Here is a 26,071-nt window from a genome sequence, read left to right on the forward strand (position 1 = left end):
GTGGACATCTGTAAGGACTTCGGCTTTTACTCTGAGAATGCAGAGGAATCACTGCAGGGATTTGCACAGAGAAGGGACATGATCTGACTTCTTTTAAGAGATTGCTCTGGTTGCTATGCTCAGGATGAACTCCAGGAGGACAAAAGTAGAAGCTGAGAGATAGGTGGGAGGCTACCTCAGTAATTCAGGTAGTTCAGATGGGAGGGGGCAGGGGATAGTAGACAGCAGTGGGAGTGGCAAGAAGTGGTTACATTCTGGTTATAATTTGAAGGCAGAGGCACAAGCACTTCCTGATGCGGTACACAAGAGGAAGAGAGGAAGGGAAAGGATGCATTTTCTATCAACTGAGACGGGGTAGGGTAGAGAAGCAGCAGGTTTTGGTGGAGGCAGGTGCAGAGAAAATATGCCCAAAAGAAGTTCAGCCTTTGGGCATATTAAATTTAAGCTATCGATTAGACATCCAATGGAGATGCTGAGTATGTAGCTGAAGTTCAGGGGATAGAGGTCTGGGCCAAACATATGCATTTGGGAGTGAACAGCATATAGATGGAGTTTAAAGCCATAAGAATGGATGAGATCACCAAGACTGTTAGTGTAAGATGAGAAGGGAGGAGAGGTGAAGAGAAGATTGCTCCCTCGATCACAGGAAGGCTAAGAGGTTGGGGAGAAGAGCATATACCAGCAAAGAAGATTGAGGAGGTACCTAGGTGTCAGGAGGAAGACCAAGAGACTGCAATTTCACTTGAAATTAATGGTGAAAGACTATCAGGGAGGGTGTGCATATGTCAGCATCCAGCTGGGAGACTGAATGCAGACAATTTAATGTAAATAATAATAAAGTATGAAGTTGTTAGCAAGGTCACAAAAAGGATAAAAAGAGAACTGTAAAATATCACAAAGGTAGCAACTGCAACGCAGAAAAACTATAACCTCTAGGGCTGGGGGAGCAAAGGTATGAGTTTTAATTATTAAATAAACTTAGAGAAAGGGCCCTACAGAGCTGAAACTCAGACTTCTGAGAAGCAGGTGCTACTCAACTGGTTTGAGGGACCGAGAGAGAACCCCTGGATTCCTTTGTTTAAAAAAGGGTGCTAGCTATCTGGGGTTTGTGTCTGTGAGAGGACTATGATGAGGCAGTATCCATTTCCTAAGGCTGCCCCACAAATTACCACAATCTTCATGACTTAAAGCAACAGAAATGTGTCATCTCCTAGTGTGGAAGCTAGAAGCCTGAAATCAAGGCGTTGGTGGTGGCAGGGCGATGCTCCCTCTGGAGGCCTTGAGGAGGAATCTGTTCCCTGCCTCTCCTAACTTCTGGTGGTTGCCAGCAATCCCTGGCATTTCTTGACTTGAAGATGTATCATTCTAATCTCTGCCTCTGTCTTCACATAACCTTCTTCTAAGGACACCTTGGATTTAGGGCCCACCTTCATCCAGTATGACCTCATCTTAACTAATTTCATCTGCAAAGATCCTATTTCCAAATGATACCACATTCTGAGGTTCTGGGAGAACGTGACTTTTTGGAGGAAATTATTCAACCCATAGAGACAGATTCTGCAACTGTGGGAAAAAACTGCAAAATGGAATCATCTGCTGAAATACGAAGAAACTGCCTCTTCTGGGGTGAAGAAATTTTTCTAAGGCATGACACCCACAACAACCGCATGTAGACGAAAGCCCATGAAAAGAGAATGAGAAAGAGCAGGTCCCTTCTTCCTCCTCCAGCTTCCCAGTCTCTCTCATCTCCCTCTAGTGTCTCCTATTGGCAGAGCCTACCACGGAGCCATCTCAGGAATATAGTCTGTGGAGTCCCATCTCTAGCATCACAAATAGAATGTAGAAAGGTAGGTTAGGGGCTAGAGAATATCTTAATAATTAGCACAAGAAGGACGTGATTAACTATGTCAGAGGTTGCTGATAAAGCCCTATTCACTAGTATCTATTGAAGAAACGTTTTTGGAGCCAGGCACAGTGGCATACACATGTAGTCCCAGCTCCTTGGGAGACCAAGGCAGAAGGATTACTTGAGCCCAGGAATTTGAGGCTGCTGTGTGCCATTATTAGGCCTCTGAATAGCCACTGCATTCCAGTCTGGCCAACATAGCGAGACCTCGTCTCTTAAAAAAGTTGCTGATAAATATAGAAATACGAGAACTGTGAATTGTCCCCTGAATTTAGCTTCAGTTGTTTCCTGATCAAATAAGTTGAGGAAATTCTGTTGTCATGCATTTTGTTGGACTGGCCAGGCATTTCAGCATTTGGGCAGCTCCCTTCCCATGGGGCTTGGCCAATACTGACATTAGAACAGTTAACAACTGTCACACACAGGCAGGCATCTACAAAATGCTCATAGTGCTACCTACAGCTATCACATATCCTGTCACTCCTCTCTACTGACTTTTATTCTGATGTTTGCAAATGAGTTAAAGTCGCCTAAGAAATGAACATATTTCTAGGGCCTTCCATAGACTACATAGAATAAAGTTAGTCATGATGTATATACTTTTTAAACATTTCTGGATTCAATTTGCTAGTATTTTCCTGAGAGTATTTGTGTCTATATTCATGAGGGATGTTGGCCTGTAGCTTTGTTTTCTTGAAATATCTTTGTATGGTTTTAGTATTAGACCATAATACTAATACTATACTGTCCTCATAAAATGAGTTGGGAAGTGTATCCTTTTTTGCTATATTCTAAAAGAGCTTGTGTAAAACAGATATTATTTCATCTTTAAATGTTTAGAAGAATTCATCAGAAAACACCTTAAAATTGTACCAATCTCCTAGAACTGTGAGGTTTAAATAAGATAATGCATACAAACAGTCTAGATGCCCTAACAGCACCCAGGCATTCAATAAATATTTGTTATTATTAGTCTATTAGTCAAACTTAATATAAGTAACTAGCATATTGCTAGAAGAGCATACAACTGTCTGGTGAAGCTATGGCTGCCTTTATGTGCCATAGGCTGACATGCAAACCAATCTAGGTTAGCCAGAAGTAGTAATGGTGAAAACTCCAGAGATTAACATAATCTGAAGGAGAAGAATTTTAGGTTTCTTTGCCACAATCATTATATTCCCTTCTAAGAACATAGTGAGGGGGCATTAATATTTAAGATAATTTCAGTATTATACTACTTGAAATATTTTGTTTTATAAATTATTCTTTAAATTTCTATGTGCTCAGGAAAAACATAACGCTATTTACTAGAGTCTTTAAATTAGGAATAAGCTCAGATGCAGGTGAATAATATATCAAAGTTTCTCTCCTTCTTTCTCTCTCTCTCTCCCTGCTTTGCATTTCAGTGACTACAAAAAGGTATGAGAACTAAATACAGAATGGTAAATAATGAATCAAAGGTGCTACAACTTTAGAGACCCATTAAACAAAATACTAAATATTTCAGCAGTTTTAATTATGCATTATTCCGTTTTCCTTTTTTTTTACACATTCCTATATGGTCTTATGGACTGATACTCTAACAGAATGGGGAGAGGAAGCAGTGACACATATCAGGTGCTGTAAAAAAAAAGCACTTTGTCAACGTCCAATAGAATATTAATGAACAAAACTAATAAAAAAACAAAATCTAGCTCTTCTAAATGTTAAGGCTGCCTCTGGATATAAACAGGCCTCAAGACTTGGCAGTTCTAGGTTGGTGATAATCACAGAAGCACATCAATGAAAGAGACTACTAAAGTCAGGGTCATGTTTTTCTGAGTGATTAATAACGTATATTTATTAAACATCTCTCAACCAGGCTACAAGTAAACCATCTAAGCCAAACGAGTCTTTATAAGGCTCTCACACGGCTCTGCAGAACACACAGATTCCCTTCGTATATGGGCAGAACTTGGGTTTTTAAGCCAGACAGGTATAAAAGCTCTATTTAAAGCTCTGTGACCTTGAGCAGGTAATATGTGTTCTCTGGGTTATGCCCTTTCCTTTCTAAAATGCTAATTCATTCCATCTATAGTGATTATGCCAAGCCTTGTGTCACCTTCTGGGTTCACCAGAGTGAACCTTCAAAATACAGACAAGAGAATGAGCATTCACAACATAGAGTAATTGTTACTGGATAACACAACCCACTGGGAGGGTGCACATTGGAAGGGTGCCTGAGGTGGACCTTAGAAGACAAGGAATGACTTCCCTAAGGAAATCATCTTTAGTTGAGTCCTGAAGATGAGTGACAGTTAGCTATGTGATCTGGTGGGTGGGTGGGAGGTGGAGAGTCTCCAGGCAGGCATAAAGGATCAGAGGAGAGCATGATGCCATCAAGGACTTGAGGGAGCGTACTACTGTGGTTCTGGTAAAGAATTGCTAATTTATATTAAGGGAAGAAATAGCCTTTGGTGATTTTAAACACAAGAACAGACGTGGTGTTTTTGTGTTTTACAAAGGTCATTCAGGTAGGATAATGGTATGAAGATGGACAAAACTGAAGTCCAAAGATCCTGTTAGGAAGTTGTTATATTATTCCAAGTGAGAGATGACAGTGACCTGGAGGGTGTGATGAAAACTAAATACCACGTGCCTAGCAGCACGGCAGCGTGTGTTGGGAGCCTTGCAAATGTTAGTTGCCTTCTTTCTTCTTCCCCTTCTACTGTCTCAATGTCCTCATAGTCATGCAGTAAAGCCTCTCTCCAATGAATACATTTACCAAAAAAAAGTTCTTCATAGCAGAGACTTTCATGTGCCAACAGGTTAAACATATATTCTATTTTACCTCTATTTTTGGCCCCTTTGGATGAAATTTCTAATAAACGTTGATGTAAAAAACTATGAGTATGTCTGAGTTTCTTATAATGAATTTTATCATAATTATTAGCAGTCACTGTCCCTGACATCAGCTGCTGCATTGTCTTCATAGCATTTAAGTACTGTTTGAAAGTCCTTCTGATAGTTTCATTTTTATTTGCTAATTGTCCATCTCAACCCCTCTAGACTGTAAACTCCATGAGAACAGGCACTTTGTCTTCTAGGTTTTACCTCCCACAGCTGGGGCAGTGCCTAGCACTTAAGAGACGTGATAAATACATATGGGCTAGCCACTTCACAGAATGAATGAAGAACAGAATTTCATCTCTACAAAGTAATGGAAATTGGCCACTCCTAACTGGTATTTCTACCTCAAGGCTGTTCCTGCCCTAAGCCACTGTACACCTGATTTCAAGTTAATCTTACTAAATGTGTGGTTCTGATCAAGGTAACTTCTGCTGAAATTGAGCCCAAACTGCTGCACCTGACCTTCACAGAGTCCCACCCACCCTTCAGCTCAATCTCCCACCACTGCCTGTGTATCTGTCCTCTCTCCCAAACCAAGAGGATCACTCACCACTCCCCAAATCAACCAGGGTGCTCCACCTCTGCACCCCCATTCACAAGATTCCCTCTCCTCATACATCCTGCATCTCCCTCTTTTGGCCTGATGAAACTTACCTGCACTTTAGGGAGAATGTCAAAAGCCATTTTCTAAATCGGTGGTTATTAAATGAGGGCAATTTTGCACTCCCTCCAACCCCCAGCCTTGGGGACATGTGGAAATATTTGGAAACATTTTTGGTTGTGACAATGCAGGGGAAAATGCTACTGTCATCTAGTAGGTAGAGGCCAAGGCTGTCATAAGCCATCTTACAATACACAGGACAGCCTCCGTCAACAAAGAATTATCTGGTCCAAAATGTCAGTAGTGCTGAGGTTGAGAAACCCTACCTTGAGCAAACACCAGACTGCCGCCTTCAAACCACCATGGAGTCCTGGGCTTCTTTTACTGAATCCTCACTCTGTTGCACAGGGCTGATAGACAACTTGTCTGAGCTCTCCCTCACAGGTATGCATGCTTCTTGAGATCACAGGCTGTATCCCACCCACCTCAGTTCTCCTAATTAGCATAGCATATCCCTTGCACAAGGGAGATGGTCAATTTGTTGATTGATTGAAATTTCTATTTCACTTTTTAAAATGTTTCAATTATCTCCTAATGTTTATTTTCTTCAATGCTGTTAAGAAAAGAAAGTAGGCATTATCTTTTGGCATATGCCCTTTAAATACTTAAAGACTGTTATTAAATCACTGGTGTGACTTCTTATCTCTAGAGAAATTCCAGCACCTTTTATGATCCCATAGGAAAGAGTGCCCTTTAAAGGCAATAACAGATGCTAAGGTGAATTAAATGCAGTTTTGATGCTAGTTTTCTTACATACTGTGAAGTTGCATTTATTTCATTTAGCACAGCTGTAGCTTATGACCTAATAAGCAAATAAATAGCCAGATTTGACCTCCAGTTGACCCAAAAGCAGCTTTACACAAATCAGAACTAAAAAAAGGTCATGATTTATCTAAAGCTCCTGCTTTTCCTATTATCCTAATATTTAACAAAGCTAAAAAGAATTTGCTAATTTTATGGCTAATTGATATAGTAAATGCTTACTGAGCATCTTACAAATAAAATATTTTGGCCAGTTTGCTGACATGGCTGTACATTCAGAGACTTTGGGCATGTTCTAAAAATTCAAATAAGAGACAGAATTTACATCTAACCACAACTCTCAATGTTACCGCTTCTGAGACATGAGAAATCTGTTAGCCTAAAAAATACACTCTCAGAGACACATATTAGTTCTTAGAATTAAACTTGAAATGGTGGATGAGAAATTCAGCTTGGATGAAGAGAAGGAAAACCTGGTATGATCAGAAAATACAATATGAATCCTTCTTATCGTTAATAGAAGGTTAAGCTGAACTACCTTGAACATAAACCCAAATGGCCTCTATAGCCTGTAGGCTAAGAATGAAACCAATAGTTAGCCTGAGAAGCTGTTATGTTGAGAAGCTAGAGATCTTGATTCCCAATGCTGTCAGTCAAAGACACAGTGAAAACTGCTATGAAAGAGAGTTCTGTGTTGTCATATGTCAGCCAGACTGAAAATCAGTGGTTGGTTATCCTGAGAGAGAAGAAGGAAACCCTTAGAAGCAGAAAAGTACAGTGTGATCACAGAATCCTGAGAAGGCATTTAATGATGTCATGATTTCCTCCGTGAAGATGTTACAACTCATCACTAGCAGCAACAGGACATGAAGACAAGACACATACACACACACACGAGCAAAAGAAAGCACTACTATGGCAAACAGGAAGTACGGTAAAAGTAATTTCAAAAACATCACTAGGAGTCTCAAGAGCTCAGGTATACATTTTATAGCACTTCAATCTTAGGCAAAGATAGTTCGTCATACAATTTTTTTATTTTGTAGTACCCAATTTCAAAATTAGTAAGAAAAAAAATTCTAAGCCAGCAGATCAGATACAGCATGAACTGTTATTTTCCATCACATCTGGGACTTTTATTAAGTGAAATATGATGTTACACCAACTGTCTGACATGATAATCAACATAGCAACTCATAGGGTAATAAGGTAATAATATATAATATGGTAATAAGGAAGTACATAATACCCCAAAGCTGGGAGAAAATAAATTAGTTCTTCATTGCAAAGCATCCCTTTAATCTTGGCTCAGATTCTCTCCATCAGTGGGTAACTTAGGCAGAGCTCCAATGCCTCCACATCTTCTAGGGCCAGCAGGTTTTGTGATGTCAGCCCGTAAGAAGAATCACATCATTCTCCTGATATTAAGTAAAGGTGCAGGTATAAGATGGCCTGGATTCATGTCTCACATTTAATTATATTAATCACTGGCTTTTCTCCTCAGGCTTTCTGGGAAGTGGATGTTAACCTTTACAGGTTTACTGTTTATTTGTTGTTTTTGTTTTGTTTTGTTTGTTTTGTATTTACTACTGTTGGATATAATCAAACTTTGTGCACACACATCTGTATGCCAAAAGGCAGGCATGATCATTACGTATCAGGTTCAGAGTAATGAATGTTTGGGAAAACAATTAGCTGTAATGTATTTATCAATAAATGAGGATAGCTTTGCCCCAAGAATAATGTCTTCTGCATGCCACAGATAAAGAGTGTGATGCCCTTATCAATACTCCAGCTTTAGATGAAAAGGCACACAGAGCAGCACCTGTTATTTAGTCCTGGGTCACTCTTTCAATGTCTTCTTATTTATTCCTTCTGAGTTACCCTTAAATCAGTTCCAATCAATAGGAAAATATAATATGGAGCTTATGGACAAAGATCGGTCACTAGGCCTTCAGCCCCTCTTTTGTAAGAGTCTCTTCAGGAACCAAGTCAGGAAGCTCCCACCCTCATACACAGAAGACTCTTGCAGGGGACTCCCACAGGAAACATTCTCTGACAGTGACCTCTAAGAATAACTGAATTTAAAAAATAGTATTAGAAAGAAACCACCAGATTCCTACTGGGCATCTCCCACAGTTTTTGAAGCAGCCATCTTTGAACACCTGTTTCTTTTCTCCCTAAGCTTCCCCTGTTTCTACTCATTACTAATCAAAATTAGAGCTGCATAGTAAAAAACTCAGGGCCTTCACAGGAGAAGCCTTTGGACTGCCTGGGTTTCAGGTGAGCCTCAAAGGCAGAATTATGGTAAAGGCTTGCACATTTTCTCCAGATCACCCATCTCTGTAGGTAGGCCCAGCTCACACACTACCCTCTCTCAACTACTGCGAGAGAAAGAATAATGTGACATCTTCACAGAAAGAACATGTTCCCTTCAGACACGATGTTAAGATTGAAGAGCTCTCTGTATTATATCCTGCTCCTTTCCCACCTCCAAATATGTCAGCTTACTACAATATGGTGCTAAAACATAGAGGATTTAGAGATGTTCAAAAGCACCTAGTAATAACATATATTTAGCAATGCCTTATTAAATAATATTCATAGATAATATAATCTACCTCTACACATAAATTTAAGATATCAACATAATGCCTTAAGGGGAAATAGAAGAATTAATAACAAATTATGTTTTAAAATATGTATAGGTTCCAGTGTAACAACTCTCAAATACAAAATGAAGACATGGGATGCTAATATCTAAGTGTAGAATCATCACAAAGGCAAAAAATGCCAATGTAGACAAATATAGGTGTGCTTATTAGCAACTTAATGTCACAAATAGGTTTGTCACCAGTGGTAATGTGATTTGCAGAAATGATGAACAACTCTCAGTAAGACTTTAAACAAAACAAAACGTAGTCTTCCCTTGATTTACAAGTAGTTTTACTCCTGGAAAATTTACAACACATCAAAATTGTGCAAAAGATACCGTGTTTATATATAAAACAGAATACAATTCTAGGCTTAAATTATTAGAAACAGATTTTTTACCTAAATAGATATCTGCTGAGACACTGGAAAACTGCAATATGCAAGGTAAGGCCTTGCTTATGTGGAACTGTACTGTGCACTGTAGGTCTTTGGTCAATAGAATGTGGGCTGAGTGGCAGTGCACCAGCTCTGAGTCTAGGGTTAAGAGGCAGGTATTAGCTTCAGAGAAACAGAACCAAAAGGACGCATATGGATATAAATATAGAGAGATATAATAAAGAGACTTGTTATAAGGAATTGGCTCATGCAATTATGGAGGCTAAGAAGTGCAGACCCAGGAGGGCCAAGGGTATAATTTAAATCAAAGCCTGAATCCAAAGGTAGAAGATCAACGTCCCAGCTCAAAGACAGTCAGGCAGAGAGAAAAAATTCTTTCTTAATCAGCCTTTTATTCTATTCAAGCCTTCAACAGATTGGGTAAGGCCTAGGAATCTGCTTTGTTCAGTCTGCCAATTCAAAAGGTAATCACCTCTAGAAATACCCTCATGGACAAATCCAGAAATAATGTTGAACCAAATATCTGGGCACCCCATGGCCCAATTTAGTTGATGCATAAAACTAATCATCACAAGGCATCACATGTTTCTGCTCACATTTCACATACTTCTGCCACCTCCACACAGAAAACATGAACTGGGTAATTTATTAACCCAGGAGGATAAAAGACCTGAATTCAAAATGCAACTTGAAAAAACCCCAGCCATGCTCAGTCTAGACCACCTAGCCCTCGGCCAATTTACAGATTTGTGGATGAAAATAAATGATTTTTGCTTTATGTCGCTAACTTTTAAAGTGGTTGATGTAAGCAGCATGATGTGGCAATCAATGTCTGATATATCCAATGAGACCGTTTTCCTTTTTTCTCAGCATAAAGAATGCAAGTATTGTTAAAAGAAGAATAGGAAAAGCCAATAAGAAATTTATGATGTTGGACATGGAATTGATAGATATTAGGAAAAAGAAGCAATGGGTAAAATATAGGGAAAAGATAGAAGTTAACCAGTGCAATATAAACATAAATGCTTAATCCAAGCCATATGAGTTGCTGGGTATTAGAAAAACCCTTTAATAAATCATACCTATGTGTATTTCATGAACTCACTCCCCTACAATCACTTGGAAAGATAGAATATGCAAAGTTTCTGTATCCTGACAGATTCATGTAAAAGCAGGCAGAGATGTAGTAAGGATTAAGACCTGTAGTTTTCACAAAATAAAGCCTTTGTTATCAAAATTCAAATCAGAATTCATTTATCCTTTCAGATTTTAAACACATACAACATTAAGTAATGAGTAGGCCCAAAGAAAACCCATGAGTAATTCATTTTTTTATCAACAGTTTTGCTTTCAAAGGGATTGGTATTTTCCACAAACCTGGCTTCTATCACTTAGTTATTGTACAAATTAACTAAATATACCATTCTATCTAGTTACTAACGTTCTGATATTTTTAGGGCTCTTATTCAATCACAAAGAAAATAAATTATGAGTTTAAAAAACTTTTATATAACCACAGGCAACTAATCTTCCATTTTCTAATGAAATAGAAATGATTCTTAAATAATTCATATATATTTTTAAAGGTCTTTGGATAATGCCACATGACTTTGTAAGACTCTATATAAAACCTTGACTGACCTTCCGAGAAGTCAAAGCAATGAAATAAATACAATTAGATACAAGAATCACAGAGTCTACAAGATAAAAACAAACTAGTGATGATAAATAACTATGCAATAAGTTTGACAATCCAGATAAAATTGACAAATTTCTTTTTAAAAGGCAGCACACTAAAGCTGACATAAGAAGAAGCAGAAACTCTGGATAGCCTTTATTAAAGAAACTGATTTGTTAATTAATAAGAGGCATATCAATGAAATTCTACTACTTCAGTTAATAATAATGTATCAGTAATGGCTCATCAATTGTGACAAATCTACTACATGGATGCAAGAACTGGGAACTCGTGCGGGTGGAGTAACTGGGAACTCTGTACTTTATTTTCCATTTTTCTATAAACCACTCAAAACTATAAAGTCTATTAATTTAAAAGCCTCTGAAACTGTATATTTCATTTTAAACAAAAATTAAAATGTAGTATAGACCCAATTATAAAATGTAAAACTATAAAATCTCTAGAAAAAAACATTGAAGGAAATCTATAAAACCTTGGGATTTTTGGTGAGATTTTTAGATACCACACCAACAGCATGATCCATGAAAGGAAAAAAAAAAGAGAAAAATTGGACTTTATTAAAATTTAAAACTCTTTTTCATCAAAAGACACTGTCAATAGTATAAAAAGACAAGCCACACTAGGAGGAAATATTTGCAAACACATATCTGATTAAATACATATCTGGTATCCAAAATACACAAAGAACCCTTAAAACTCAACAATAAGAAAGCAAGCAACCCGACTGAAAAATGGCAAAATATATAAATAGACACTGCACCAGAGAAGATATACAGAAGGTGTGGTATGCAGAAAAATGGTTCCCCAAAGATATATTCACTTCTTGATCCCCAGAACCTGTGAATACTACATTACATAGCAAAACATGCACAAGAATGTTCATAGATACTTTATTGATAACAGCTCCAATCTGGAAACAACTCAAATATCTACCAACAGATAAACAGAGAAACAAAGTGTGGTATATTCACATAATGTAATCCTATGCATTCAGTAATAACAAAGAATTGACTATTGATACACAAAAAAACACGAATCTTTTCAAAAATACGGTGTTAAAAAAAGAAAACAGACACAAGAGTACATACTGTATGATTCCTTTTATTTGAATTTCAAGTATAAGCAAAACCAATCTTTGGTGATAAAAATTAGGACAGTGTCTCTGGGAAAGAAGGAAATGAATGAAAAGGGATACAGGGAACTTTCTAAGGTAATGGAGATATGCTTTTGGCTACACAGATGTATACACTTGTCAAACTGATCCAGCTATATATTTACGATCTATGTTTTCAGTGGATAAAAATTATACTATCATGAATTTAATCGATAAAACAAAATCATTGCTCAGGAGACTCACAGTTTCTTATAGTGCTGAAATTCCAAAGACATTTTATTTATTTATTTATTTACTTGTTTGTTTGTTTATTTACAGAGTCTCACCGTGTTGCCCAGGCTGGTCTTGAACTCCTAAGCTCAAGCAATCCTGTTTCAACCTCCCAAGTAGCAAGGACTACAGGTGTGTGCTACTGCATCCAGCTCCAAAAACATTTCTTGAATAGACAGTAATGAATAGGGCAATGGGTAATATAATGAGCAACATCCTTAAAATAAATATGGGAAGTTCCTTAAAACTGTTCCTTGGAATAGTGATGTCAAAGGGAAAGACATTAGAAGCAAGTCTACAAGGGGGAAAAGTAATTTGATAAGAGCCTAGGGTTCTCCAATGAGTTTTCTTGGTCTTGTGATAAGAATTCAGAATATTTAGTACAGAGAGAGGGATGAATGCAATGTGCTTTATCCAGATCACTGCGGCTCAGAAGCCAGCTGATAGAGGAGAAATTTGAAGAGTCTGGAAGTCAGTTTGTTGCATCCCGATTCACTGGAATGGGTTCAAATTTGGAGGGTAAGAAGAATAAGGCCCAGGTCTAAAGGACCGCGCAAGAGCAGTTTTGTGAAATTCTGGACAAGGCATGGAGGCCAAATGATAGAATTGCTCATGAGGGGCTTAGAATTCGGTCACAAGTGAAGCTGCTTTGCAGGGCCGACGGCTAAGTGTGCAATTAATTAGGGGCTCTTTTCTCTGCCTCTACCTTGTGGACTAAAAACCTTGTGGACTGGAAGTTCTGGGCACCCAAACAACATTCTGGACACAGTCACGCCACTCGCATGTCCACTGGCAGAAGCAAGACTCTGCCAAGCAGCTTCTCAGATCTTGCGCATGGAACAATGAAATTCAGAGCAGGAGAGGGAGAACTTGATAAGCACCTCCAAAGGACTGAAGTCAGGGTAGTGGGAGATAGTTATGACTGGAAGGAGCATGCAAGGGACCTCTGGGGCATTAGGAATATTCTTTCTGATGTTTGATGGGTGCTCTATAAAGAGACGTGTTCAGTTTGTGAAAACGCAGCTATACCCTCATTAAATATGCACTTTTCTTTCTATATAATATACCTTAATAAAAAAGTTTTAAAAATAATTTAAAATGCTTCCAGCCCCTATGTGTCCAGTGCCAGGAGTTACAAATATCTCAGTGGCTTGGCCTCTTCCTCAAGGTATAAGCGTATAGCAGGAAAATACACATAGAGCACCCACCATGACATAATATGAGAAGCACTCCACAGCTGGAGCTGCAACGGGCCTAGGAGAGACTGAGAAAGAGCTGTGGAGTGTCATGAAAAGGAACCTTTGAGCTGAGGACTGAAGGATGATTAGGAGACTTTTCCATAGATAAATATGTGTATGGCGGGAGTTGGGGAAGAAGAGATGGTAGGAGGGAGAACATTCCCAGCCCATGGCAAGAGAAGATTAAAAAGAATGCCAATCTCCCATCCCATCAAATACACAGTCATAGTAGAGTGAAAAAATGTGCTTAAAAGCAAAATATTCCAAGTATTAATACAGGCTTTTGACAGCTATTGGACAAATAAGATTTATTGAGGGTAGGGGTGGAGGAATGGGGGTCGATCCTCAGCTCTAATGACCTAAGTCAGCAATGAGCAGCCCCTGCTCAAAGGCCACTGTATTGAGTGTTTATAGCCATGTTCCTTTTTCATTCAAAATGAAAATAGTTGTATTGAGTACCAAAGCAATTTACGTTCTCACAACTTAGATGACCTCACCTACATTATTGCCTGGAAAAATATCCATGAGAAAAACTGGCACCGCTTTTTTAGCCACTAGAACACTAATACTTACACATGCTTGAAAAACAGCATTGCAGGTGTATATTGGAATTAATATTTACCACCTCTACTGGTGCCTTAATTACAAAAGTCATGTGTGCTTATTGTTGAAAACTCAAACAATTCAGAAATATATAAAGTAAAATATGTAAGGTCCTTTCCATACCCTAAAAGACAAGAGAGTTTGATCTTTATTCTTCCAAACTCTGTAATGTACCTTAAATTCTTTTTTTTTTTTTTTTGGCAGAATTTTAAGATGTTTTATTGTTATCATCAATTCTTTTATAATGCAACATATGTGTTTCTAAAAATCATTGAGCTATGCAAAATTGCACAATAAAGGGCTTATGGGAAAAAAATCAGGTTAGAGACACAGCACTCAAATTATCATCTGTGACACTCATATGAAAAAGATAGGTGCCAATAAAAATAGTTGCATGGTTTTACACATGGTAAATTATTAAAAATGTATCTATACTACAATAAGTGTGGTGCATTACCTAGAAAAAGATCTGAAGCTTTCTGGGTGCTGGAAGGGTTACGGCTTGTGAGTTACCATGAAGTGGTAGAAGGACAGCAGTCAGAAACCCTACAGACATTTGTAACACCAGATGTGAACAGTATAGTTTATAATGCAGGAAATGAACTGACATAGATGTTGAGGGGTGTGTGTGTGTGTCCACGCACATGCGTATGCATGAGTTTTGTATATTCCTATGTGGCTTGTCTCAGCTGTGTGAAGCATTTTGTGTTCACCCTGTGTTTCATGTGGACATAGTTGTACATAAGAAAATCTCAAATCTGTGCTATATTCAAAATTTTCAGTATATCAATCTCAATGGAACAAATTCACCTTATCAAAACAAACATTATAGCAGAACTGATTCTATGATCTATTCCCTGCATGAAAGTCAATGTCCCAGGCAAAACCTGATTTTCAGAGATACATTTTATAAACTCAAAAATTGCAATAAGTCCTCAAGTCCCCTCCTAACATCCATAAAGTGCCCATTGGCTTCCAAATACGGGTGAGGGAGGGAGGGTGAACTTTTCCTAGAAAGTCTTATCTTTTTTTTTTTTTCCTTAGTATTTATTGATCATTCTTGGGTGTTTCTCGGAGAGGGGGATATGGCAGGGTCATAGGATAATAGTGGAGAGAAGGTCAGCACATAAACACGTGAACAAAGGTCTCTCGCTTTCCTAGGCAGAGGTCCCTGCGGCCTTCCGCAGTGTTTGTGTCCTGGGTACTTGAGATTAGGGAGTGGTGATGACTCTTAACGAGCATGCTGCCTTCAAGCATCTGTTTAATAAAGCACATCTTGCACAGCCCTTAATCCATTTAACCCTGAGTTGACACAGCACATGTTTCAGAGAGCACGGGGTTGGGGGTAAGGTTATAGATTAACAGCATCCCAAGGCAGAAGAATTTTTCTTAGTACAGAACAAAATGGAGTCTCCTATGTCTACTTCTTTCTACACAGACACAGTAACAATCTGATCTCTCTTTCTTTTCCCCACATTTCCCCCTTTTCTTTTTGACAAAACCGCCATCGTCATCGTGGCTCGTTCTCAATGGTCGCTGTCTCTTCAGAGCTGTTGGGTACACCTGCAGAAAGGCTGTCACTTCACACTTGGAAGGTTGCACAGTGGCCAGGCAGAGGCGCTCCTGACTTCCCAGACGGGGTGGCGGCCAGGCAGAGGCGCTCCGCACATCCCAGACGGGACGGCCGGGCAGAGGCGCTCCTCACTTCCTAGACGGGGTGGCGGCCAGGCAGAGGCACTCCTCACATCCCAGACGGGGCGGTCGGGCAGAGGCGCTCCTCACTTCCCAGACGGGGGTGGCGGCCGGGCAGAGACGCTCCTCACATCCCAGACGGGGTGGCGGCCGGGCAGAGGAGCTCCTCACTTCCCAGACAGGGCGGCCAGGCAGAGACACTCCTCACTTCCTAGACGGGGTGGTGGCTGGGCAGAGGCTGTAATCTTAGCACTTCGGGAGGTCAAGGCAGGCGGCTGGGAGGTGGCGGTTGTAGCCAGCCGAGATCACGCCACTGCAGTCCAGCCTGGGCAACATTGAGCATTGAGTGAGCGAGACTCCGTCTGTAATCCCAGCACTTTGGGAGGCCGAGGCGGGCAGATCACTGGAGGTCAGGAGTTGGAGACCAGCCTGGCCAACAGGGCGAAACTCTGTCTCCACCAAAAATGCAAAAACCAGCCAGGAGTGGCGGCGGGTGCCTGCAATCCCAGGCACTCGGCAGGCTGAGGCAGGAGAATCACGGGAGCCCGAGGCAGGGAGGTTGCAGTGAGCCAAGATCAGGCCACTACACTCCAGCCTGGGCAACAGAGGGAGACCGTCTCAAGAAAGGAAGGAAGGAAGGAGGGAGGGAGGGAGGGAGGGAGGGAGGGAGGCAAGGAAGGAAGGAAGGAAGGAAGGAAGGAAGGAAGGAAGGAAGGAAGGAAGGAAGGTGGGTAGGTCTTATCTTAAAGGATCATCTGTTAATATTCAAAATCTTAAATTCTTTTTAGTAGAATCATACTATATTGATTCTACCAAATATATATGTTTATATTCTGGTCATAAATTGCTGTATTTTTAACTAACAACATCTTCAAAATATTTCCATTTTACCGTGTAGGTTCATCTCATTCATTTCAGTGGCTGTGTAGTATTTCATTATTTGGATTAACCATAATTAATGTGATCAGGCTCTCATAGACATACAGGTTGTTCCAATTTTTCACCACTGCAAATAATGATGCAATAAACACACAAAATTCTGATGAGTATTCTGATACCTCTGAGCATATCTAGAAGGGGAGGAACTAAGAAGTCTCTTGGAATTTTATCTCATCTTGGAAGCTGAGCAGGGTCAGGCCTGATTAGTACTTGAGTGGAAGACTGCCTGGGAACACGAGCTGCTGTAGGCTTTAAAAAAAAAAAAAGTATGCAGCCATAAAAAATGATGAGTTCGTGTCCTTTGTAGGGACATGGATGAAACTGGAAAACATCATTCTCAGTAAACTATCGCAAGGACAAAAAACCAAACACCGCATGTTCTCACTCATAGGTGGGAATTGAACAATGAGAACTCATGGACACAGAAAGGGGAACATCACACTCCGGGGACTGTTGTGGGGTGGGGGGAGGGGGGAGGGACAGCATTAGGAGATACACCTAATGCTAAATGACGAGTTAATGGGTGCAGGAAATCAACATGGCACATGGATACATATGTAACAAACCTGCACATTGTGCACATGTACCCTAAAACCCTAAAGTATAAAAAAAAAAAAAAAAAAAAAAAGTCTCATAGAAAGCTCATTCTGAGTGAAAGGCAATTTGAGGCCCATTATTTATGGTCCTAGGACAACCGACCTGCATTAGAGAGGGGAACTGACTGTAAATACAGGACACTGTATCACTTGGAGTGTCTGTACACCACCCCTCATACATTCACACATTCTCTAAACTCTCCAGGGACATCAAGAGCACAGGGCAGCATCAGCAGATTCCACAACACTGGAACCAAGGCATTCTGGGCAGTGAGAGGCAGGCTAGGCAACACTGTGGTGATGTTGCTGCAGGGACCAGAGCAGGGGACAAGAACTACAGGGGCAATCTTCAAGGAATCAAAGAATAGTGAGGAATCTTTGAAGCAGGCTGGGAATGCCACAATTGGGGTCAGACGAGAACCACAGAAGTGATAATGGTTGCTACTGTGAGTCTGTAATTTCTGCCTTCATATGGATGTGGCCAACAGGAAACACAGGTTGCAGATTTAATTGGATGCTTCAGAAAGTGATAGTCTTTACACTTAAATTGTTTTGTGTTCAATGCAGCTAGTGATGTGTTTAATATGCATTGACTGGAGTATGCTGTCTTGTGTTGAAAAGAATGGTGTGAGGGCAAACACGACAATTGCTCCATGGATTTATTAGAATATCACTTCTTAGATATGAAGCACAAAAATGAAATAAAGAAAATTGGCATGCTTAGAACTACTAAAAAGTGATATTAAAATATGTGTATTTTAAAAGAGGCTAGTCGGAGCTTGAAATGACAAAGTGGGTCACCTTCTCTACCCACTGCCAAAATGCATGGCTGTTCCTTGCTGCAGAAGCTCCTGTGCTGTGTGACTCAGCTGGGTAATTTAAAGCAAAGAATAAAACATCTCAGATATTTCTCTTAGATAAATTTTAGCCGCCCAAAGTTCACTACTTATCTTGCATAAATTTGCAGATTTTAAAACCTAAATATTGGAAGAGATAGCATCTTAGAAATCAAGCTGCTAGTGTTCCCGGTGTTTCTACAAAGGCAGAACTAGAACTTCAAGTTCCAATTGTTCAGCAATTATAGGAGCAGTGATGGCAGTGAGGATTCACTGCAGTCACCAAAGAATAGGAGACCTAAGGATATAGTCTTTAAAAGCTCCAGATGCTCATCCAAAGGTCTGAACACACTAGATGATTGTAATCAGGTGAAGACAGGCACGATGTAGTGGAAAGTACACTGAACTAGGTGTTTGATTACTTGGTTTAGTTAATTATAAGCCATGCATCTCAGGAAAATCACAAGTTCTCTGAGTAAGGAGAGGGCCAGGGTTACCATGAAGACTAAATACAATGCTCTGCATGCATTTGCTGGATACAAATATGCATAGCTTAACAAGACCACCTACACAATTGGCAGGGCCCAGTGCAAAAGGGAAACATGGGACCCCTTGCTCACAGAATTTCAAGAGGTGATAGCAGAACACTAAACCAAATGTAGGGTTCTTCTAAATGGGAAGCTTAGTGTGACTGTTCAGGCTAAAGACCCATGAAGCTGGCCCTAGGTGTTATCAGCCCACAGGTAGGTGCTCCTTGAGAACATGACTTTTGTAACTGCATAGCTGAATCCTCCAGACTACCTTGCATTTGGCAAATACTTGGGAAACATTGATTGCTTCTGAAATTGCAGTATAATGAAAACAAAGTGAATTTTATACATCAAAAAGGTATCCTCTCATTTTACAAGATACATATGGAGACAAAAGAAAAGATACCTTTTAAAGTACAGTGCCTATGAAGTAACATGCTAGGAGCTTTGTGTATATTTTCCTTATGCAATCTCTACATGCAATCCTAAAGAGAAGATTACAAAATCATCTTTTCACAGCTGGAAAAATTTAGGCTTGGAGAGGTTAAGAAACTTGTTCATGGTTTAAAAAGCTCAACGTATCTGATCATTAGAGAAATGCAAATCAGAACCACAATGAGATACCTTCTCACACCAGTCAGAATGGTGATTATTAAAAAGTCAAGAAATAATAGATGCTGGCAAGACTGCAGATAAATAGGAATGCTTTTCCACTGTTGGTGGGAATGTAAATTAGTTCGATCATTGTGGAAGACAATGTGGCGATTCTTCAAAGACCTAGAACCAGAAATACCATTTGACCCAGCAATCCCATTACTGGGTATATAACCAAAGGAATATAAATCATTCTATTACAAAAACACATGCACATGTATGTTCATTGCAGTGCTATTCACAATAGCAAAGACATGGAATCAACCTAAATGCCCATCAATGACAGAGTGGATAAAGAAAATGTGGTACATATACACCATGGAATACTATGCAGCCATAAAAAGGAATGAGATCATGTCCTTTGCAGGGACATGGATGGAGCTGGAAGCCATTATCCTCAGCAAACTAACGCAAGAACAGAACACCAAATACTGCATGTTCTCACTTATAAGTGGGAGCTGAACAATGAGAACACATGGACACAGGGAGGGGAACAATACACACTGGGGCCTGTCGGGGAGGGACTGAGGGAAGAGAGAGCATTAGGAAAAATAGCTAATGCATTCTGGGCTTAATACCTAGATGATGGGTTGATAGGTGCAGCAAACCATTGTGGCACATGTATAGCTATGGTACAAACCTGCACATCCTGCACATGTATCCCAGAACATGAAATTAAAATTAAAATTAAAAAAAGAAACTTGTTCATGGTTATACTGTTTTTCTCTAACAGGTCATTAATTCATTTGACAATATTTATTGAGCTCCTACTATGTTCCAGATACTATTTCAAACACGAAGGACAAATCAGCAAGATTAATACAAGACCAATTTATCCCTAATCCTGTCCTCAGTCTCCTAGGGTTTGTAGATTAGTGAAGGGGGACTGGCATTAATGGAAGAATCCCATTTTTTTTTTTTTAAACAAGGAAATTGTAAAATTAGTGAGCTTCATAAACAGGATTGCTAAATTTGGCAAATAAAAATATAGGACACTCAAATAATTTTAAGTTTTCAATAAACAACAAAAAATGTTTTAGTGTAAGTACGTCTGCTATGGTCTGAAAGCTGGTGTCCCTCTCAAATTCATATGTGGAACTTAATCCCCAATGTGATAGTATTAAGAGGTGAGGCCTTTTGGGAAATAAGTAAGTCATGAGGGTTCCACCCTCATGAATGGGATTAGTGCCCTTATCAAAGAGGCTGAAGGGAGGTGCCTTGCCCCTTCCATGTGAGAGCATCTATGAGGAATAGGCCTTGACCAGACACCAAATCTTCTGGGACCTTGATCTTGGAATTCCCAGCCTCCAGAATTGTGAGCAATAAATTTCCATTGTTTATAAATTACCCAGTCTAAAATATTTTGTTATAGCAGCTGGAAGGGACTAGGACAATGTCCCATGCAATATTTGAGACATATTTATACTTAAAAAATTTTATTGTTTAACTAAATTCAAATTTAACTGAGCATCTTATATTTTCTCTAATAACTTTATGAGGAAAAGTACACTGTATTAAAAGTAACCTCACAACAGAGGCTTAGAGGCTGGACTGAAATCTGACGAGCAGAAGGAGATAATATGGTAGAGGTAAGTTGAGGCAGGTTGCAGAAGGAGACTGATGATTGAAGGTTGCTGGGGACGGAAGTGGTTTGGGGCTCATGTAAAATGAGGCGGCAGAAGTGAGCAGAGGCCAGACCACCTAGGGCTCTGAAGGCCATGCAAAGGTTTTCAGCCTTTATTACACTCAACTGACCTGTCATTACAATGTTCCTTCTGCCAATGCCCTTCCCTTCTTTGATACCAAATATATAACTGTCTCCACGGAGTCATTCCCAACCACCCATGGCACTCACTCCTATGGCTTTTACCAAAGAAGTTAGTCCTCTTTACATCTGTCTCACAAAACAGAATGGTATTTCACTGAGGGCTTCCAGCAGATACTTGGCAAATATTAAGGAGGAAAACATAGCTTAGAAAGTCCATGCATTCTGGGTTCTTGCTATGCTGTCTAGTACAAGTTCAAGTGCATCTGCATATGTGGTTCCCCTAATGATAACATCCAACTCACTTGGCAGAGCTTGATAAACAGAACATTCAGGGCCCAACCATGGAACCATTAACTTAGAATGTCTAGAATGGGGCTCAGAAATTCCCACTTAAACAAGCTCCCCAGAAAAATATGATATAGGCAACTATTTGAGAATCGCTGGTCTATTTGGCTACTCTAGGATTCTAGGGTTTCCAAACAGTGGAAAATGATAAGAGAAAGCTCTCTTGGTTTCACTTGTCATAAATCTCACTGTACTCTTGACTTGTAAGAGCGTCCAAGGTTGTCAGAAGACTGAAGCCCATCCCTATAGTGTCCAGTCTTAATCATTTGTATTATATACTATCTATGGGAAAAGATGTAGTAAGCATAACGCGCATTAGGTGATCAACAGAAAATATTTTAAATGTCATACTAAATTGATCTGAGTATCTTCTTTATATTAAGCAGGAATTATTTTTCAAATTTGATCCCTCAAATTGTTTTAATTCATACAGCTAATGGCATAATACAAAATCTAATGGACCATTTATCTACAAAAACAGAGCCTATAGCTTCATGTAAAATTTTAACATGAGTTAATTTATTTTAAAAACACATTTTCTATACTACTTATAAGCAAAGTTCAAACTTAAAATATAACTCATCATATATTTCTCTATTTCCTGGAAAGAAAGAATATTAGAAGTAGAAAGGACCAAACCATCCAATCCATCCTGTCCATTTATTTCATTTTGTTCAATTCCTCTCAATAGGGAAGCCATCCTGAAGTGCAAATACTACTGCTGTCCCAAATTAGGAGGGGTTGTTTGTGAGAAAATAAAATTGTGTTTTAGTATCCCATTAAGACATATTTCTAGCAAGAATTAAAATCGTAACTTCATATTCTTAGCTGTCTCAAATAAAGAAAAAACCTCCAAATTCAAACCACTGCAACATTTCACGCTGGTTGCTCAACTGTGCAGAGATTGAAAAAGCAAAGCAAAAACAAAAACAATGTGGCAATGTTGCATCAAAACTATATATACCTGCCAGGGGCTGCCTTTCCTGGGTTTACAAACAGACTTCATTGAAATGATGGGTTTGTATTTAAACGGAGAATACTATGTATGCTGTGAACCACAGTCAAACAGGAACCTCACCAACACGGAACCAATAAATATGCTGGTGTATTGAAGGTTTTCCCCTGATATAGCTGCACAGAATAAGAGGCATTTTGCTTTCACTCCTCACAGAAATCTACCATTATATGGAGTAATATGAATAACAACAGTGGACTGGTTAAGGAGGCATTTTGACAAATCACATGCTTTTATTCATACAATATGTCATCAAGTTTGCTTAAGAATAAGAGCTAACACTCCTAATTAGAGGAAATGGGTTTTCTGGTACTTGTCGTCACGTGATATATTGCACATGATGATGCCTTTGCTGTAATCTCCTGGAGATTGGGAACTGGATCCTATTATTTGAAGCATTTCCACACTTAAGGAATATGATAGGGTTAACAATGAATAGGATTTTTACTACAAGCTCTTAGGCCATTCTGCTGCTCAGATCAGAGAAGCTACTTTCACTGTCATTGGGCCATGAAAAATAAATCTGATTTCTCCACTACATGAACAAAACACTCAGATGTGATCCAGAGCTTCTTTTTTTCCTTCTCCAGACAGTCAGCAGCTAATGGCATTTGATTGCATATTAGACTGTTAGGAAAAGTCTATTGTCTGCATTTGCTCACATTGAGGGCCAAATTTCATTAAAAAAACAATGCTGGGAAAAGTCTCTAGAATTTTTTAAAAGATAAAATTGTGTGTGTGTGTGTGTGTGTGTGTGTAAGGGCTTTGTTTGCTAATATTTTCCATTCATAGATAATTTATATTTCCAAAGCCAAAGCTCTCTGAGATTATCTCTTTTGTCTTCAAAACAACTCTGTAAGGTATATAAGAGCTAGTATAAGCTATTTTTCACATTTCTCAGAGGTGGAAGATGAACCCAAGAGGGTAAGTAACCTGCCCAAGGTGACATAACAAAATATTTGGGGAAATGGTGACTAGCATCTGTGTCTCTGGGTTCCTTGATAACTGCCTTTCTTCCTCTCTCCCTTCCTTTCTTTCCTCTTTCCCAACCCGGTCCACTTTCATTCATTTTGCCTACATACTGCAGATTTGGGCTCCTTCAGTAAAGCCAGTAGAAAAACTTTGTCACTGGGTTTCCAGAAAGTGATCTTTAAAAAAAGAATAGAATGGATTCTGGATTTGATTTATTGTTTTCCACCAGAGAATGCATTATCAGTAGTGTTTTTAACGCGTATTTTTATGCCATGAAAGAGGAATGCGGCACATTGTTTTGTAAGACATTCTTAAATCTCACTTAGAGGCCAGGCCTCCTGCCAAAAATCCTGCAGAATGGTGGCGCAACGCGTTGGCACTACAGAACGTCACGAACCTCAACACCTAGGCGTTCACATGAAAACTTGCCACGAGCACGAGGCCTTTCGGAACTTGCCATGGAAAATGAGTGAACGCCTGAGAGATTAATGCCACATTCTTCAGAATTAAGGAGAAGAATTAAACGGAAGCTACCGCGCTACCAGTCAGCTAAGTATGAAGGGAGTAGGTTCAGCGGGAGAGGAGACCATCAGGGCATCCCGGTCTCGGAGCCTTAAAAGACGCCCCATCTCCTCGGTCCCCCGGGGAGCGGCCGGTAGCTGCGGCGCCTTCCCGGCACTGCGGCGCACTGCGGAGTCGCCTGCCCGCAAGCCCAGGCCGTGCGGGGTTTTCCTCGCCGCCCCGCGCCGCCGCAGTCCTCCCGCCCCCCGCTGCCCCGCCGGGTCGCCGCTCTCCGCGCCAGGTGCGCCGCGGGGCATCCATCAACCCAGAGCCTTTGACGCACACACGCGCGCTCCCAGACGGAGACTCCGTCGCCTGCCCCCACCCGCCACCCCCGCCGCCCCTCGCGGGTCCGCATTTGCATCACTCGCACACGTAGCAGGTGACGCGAGCGCCCCCAGCTCAGGCCGTCCAGGCTGCACCTCCAGCCCCCGTGGCTCAGCCCCTCTTCCCCCGCCCCCGCGCGCCGCTTAAGGTCCCCGCACGCCCACAGATCTGCTTCCGATTGTTCATCTGCCGCGTGGTGCTGGCTGCCCCAAGCCAAGTTCATCCCCGTATTCCGCAGTCCCCCTGGGCCCAGCCGGGGGCGCTCCCCGCGACGCTCTGGAGAAAAGTCTTCCCAGTTCTAGAACCCAGGCGGAGGGGAAAAGGCTCACTAAGAGAAAGGGTCAGAGGGTCGGCTGATGGCTTTCACTGCCCTCATCGCCATCTAAGATTACCTCGGTAGCTTGTTTACTGGGATCGGTCCCTCTCCCCTCTGAGCTTCTCAGCCTCGGGTTTGCTTCGCCTCGCCTGGCGCACAGTAGGCGCCCAAAAGGTTTTTGCTGAATGAAGGCGTTGTCACGTAGGAAGGGCAGGCGCTGACAAAGAGCCTCAGCCCCGCGGGCTCCCCTGCTCTCCAGCCCTCCCTTGCTCTCGCTTGGACGCTAGACAGGAGCTTCGGGAATGTATGTGGAAGAGTTTGTAAATTCATGGTGTTTCTTTCAGGCTCTCTCAGCACTTACTGCGGCTACCTCTGCTCTCCCGCCACCTGCACGTATGCAGAGGGATCCCCGCCGAAAAGTTGAGCCTAAGGCTGCTATGAAGGTATAGGTCCAGGTACCTAGCCTGGGGCTCCGGGCTGCTAGATTTGAATCTGCCTATCCCTGCCCGTCAAACCACACAAGCAAAAAAGAGCGTGGCGGTCGCTGCAGACGCGGCCCCTGCATCCCCGCTGCTGCCCACCCACCTCCTCTGGGAATCCCAGATAAAGTGCGACTCAGTCCCCAGACCCACCCTAGCGAACCCGGGGGTCACTGCATCTATTTTACCCCTACTTTCCTGGTCCCTCCCCAACAAAGGCGCCTACCCAGCAGCGGGCACCTGCAGCCGCTTCCCCGGGGGCAGGCGGGGCAAAGTTGCGCTTCCAAAAGGCTGCAAAAACTTCCCCAGGCTGCAGCGCCGGGCCTCCAGTTGGGAAGAGAAATCCAGCAGCGGGGAAAAGCCTCCCCGCGGATGCCCGTTTCACCTCCCCCACTCACCGCTCCAGCCGTCTGAGACCCTTGCCCTGAGTGGTGTCAGCACTGCAGCCGCCTCCGTGCGGGCGCCACTCCGGCTCGCTTCCCCGGGCTGCCTCCGTCTGCCACTCTCGCCTGCAGCGCGCGGAGTGGTGACTCCTCTGAGCGTGTCAGCGGCTAGAGGAGGGGCGGGAAAGTGGCTCCCGGCTTGCACGCTGCGGTCCTCCTCCCCTCCTCCGCCTGCCTCCTCCCCCTGGTGCTGCAGTGCCGGGCGGCGGCGTGGCGAGAGTACCAGCGGTGCGCAGGGAGTCACGGAGCGCGGCGGGGGCGGGCGCCGCGCGCCACTCGCGGTGCTTCGGCAAGTCGCGGTGCTTCGGCAAGCCGCGGTGCTTCGGCAAGCCGCGGTGCTGAGGCGCTGCTGCGGTGTGGGACTGGGGCAGGGGGCGGGGAAGGAGAGCCACCTCCAAGTGGTAG

At 41.4% G+C, this 26,071-nt stretch overlaps 1 protein-coding gene across 2 annotated transcripts in view; it reads right to left on the reverse strand.

The window, feature by feature from the left end:
* SV2C (synaptic vesicle glycoprotein 2C) overlaps nucleotides 1-25,810 on the reverse strand; it is a 282,632-nt gene extending 256,822 nt beyond the window's left edge. For both annotated transcript variants that reach the window (XM_063623107.1, XM_055252508.2), the window contains exon 1: nucleotides 25,622-25,810. The gene's annotated coding sequence lies outside the window, so the exon portion shown is untranslated. The remainder of the gene's footprint in view (nucleotides 1-25,621) is intronic.
* Between the last annotated feature and the right edge of the window lie 261 nt (nucleotides 25,811-26,071).

This window comes from Symphalangus syndactylus, chromosome 18 (assembly GCF_028878055.3).
Source record: "Symphalangus syndactylus isolate Jambi chromosome 18, NHGRI_mSymSyn1-v2.1_pri, whole genome shotgun sequence".
NCBI classification, from domain to species: Eukaryota; Metazoa; Chordata; class Mammalia; order Primates; family Hylobatidae; genus Symphalangus; species Symphalangus syndactylus.